This window comes from Chrysochloris asiatica, unplaced genomic scaffold, assembly GCF_000296735.1.
Source record: "Chrysochloris asiatica unplaced genomic scaffold, ChrAsi1.0 scaffold00011, whole genome shotgun sequence".
NCBI lineage: Eukaryota > Metazoa > Chordata > Mammalia > Afrosoricida > Chrysochloridae > Chrysochloris > Chrysochloris asiatica.
The window spans coordinates 17,517,351-17,518,476 of record NW_006408529.1 but is presented as its reverse complement, the minus strand read 5'-3'; positions in this window follow the sequence as shown (position 1 = coordinate 17,518,476).

The following is a 1,126-nucleotide window of genomic DNA, read 5'->3' as shown; positions in this document are numbered from 1 at the left end:
TGCTTTCTTCATGTATGATGTTCTTAATGTCAATCCATAACACTTCTGGTCTTTGATCATTAGTATATAATAAATCAAATCTGTTTTTGAGAAGGTCTCTAATTTCAGATGGGATATATCCAAGGTGATATTTTGTTTCTCATTGATTTGTTTTCATTTTATTCAACTTCAGCCTGAACTTGCATATGAGCAATTAAAGGTTTCCTCCACAGGTATCTCCTGGCCTTGCTCTGGACAATGATATTGAACTTTTCCATAGTGTTTTCCCATAGATGTAGTCAATTTGATTCCTGTGTTTTCCAAGTGCATGTTGTTTAGTGTTGTCTAGTCAGTACCAACTAATAAAGACTCTGTATAGGATTTCTGAGGAGCACGTAGTAGATTTGAACCACCTACCTTGTGGTTAACATTCTAGTGTTTATCCTACAGCACCACACCCTGTATATAGTCACTGCTTATGTTATTGACAAAAGGTATTTGCAGTGAAGAAGTCATTAGTCTTGCAAAATTCTATCATGCAGCATCATTGCCATCATCAAGGCCATATTTCCAACTAGAAATCATTCCACTTTGTTTCCAATTTTCTTATTCCAATCACCAGCAAATATCACTGAAAGTTGATTGCATGCTTCATCAGTTTCAGAATGAAGAATTTGGTAGAATTCACCAATTTTATCATCACTGACTTTAGTAGTTGATGTGTGAATTTGAAACTAGTAGCATAACTAGTCTTTCTTGTGTTGTTGTTGTCCTTGTTAGGTGCCATCAAGTCAGTACAGACTCATAGTGACCCATGTACAACAGAATCAATGTCACAATTGTTGCTATGCTTGAGACCATTGCTACTGCCACTGTGCTAACCCATCTCATTTAAAATCTTCCTCTTTTTATTTGACTTTCCACTTTCCCAAGCATGATGTCCTTTCCCAGGGACTCGTTCCTCCTGAAACTATGACCGAACTATGAGAGACGAAGTCTGATCATCCTGGCTTCCAAGAAGCATTCTGCCTGCACTTCTTCTAACACAGACTGATTTATTTGATCTTTTGGCAGTCCACGATACTTTTAATATTCTCTTCCAACACCATAATGCAAATGCACCAATTCTTCTGTGGTCTTCCTTATT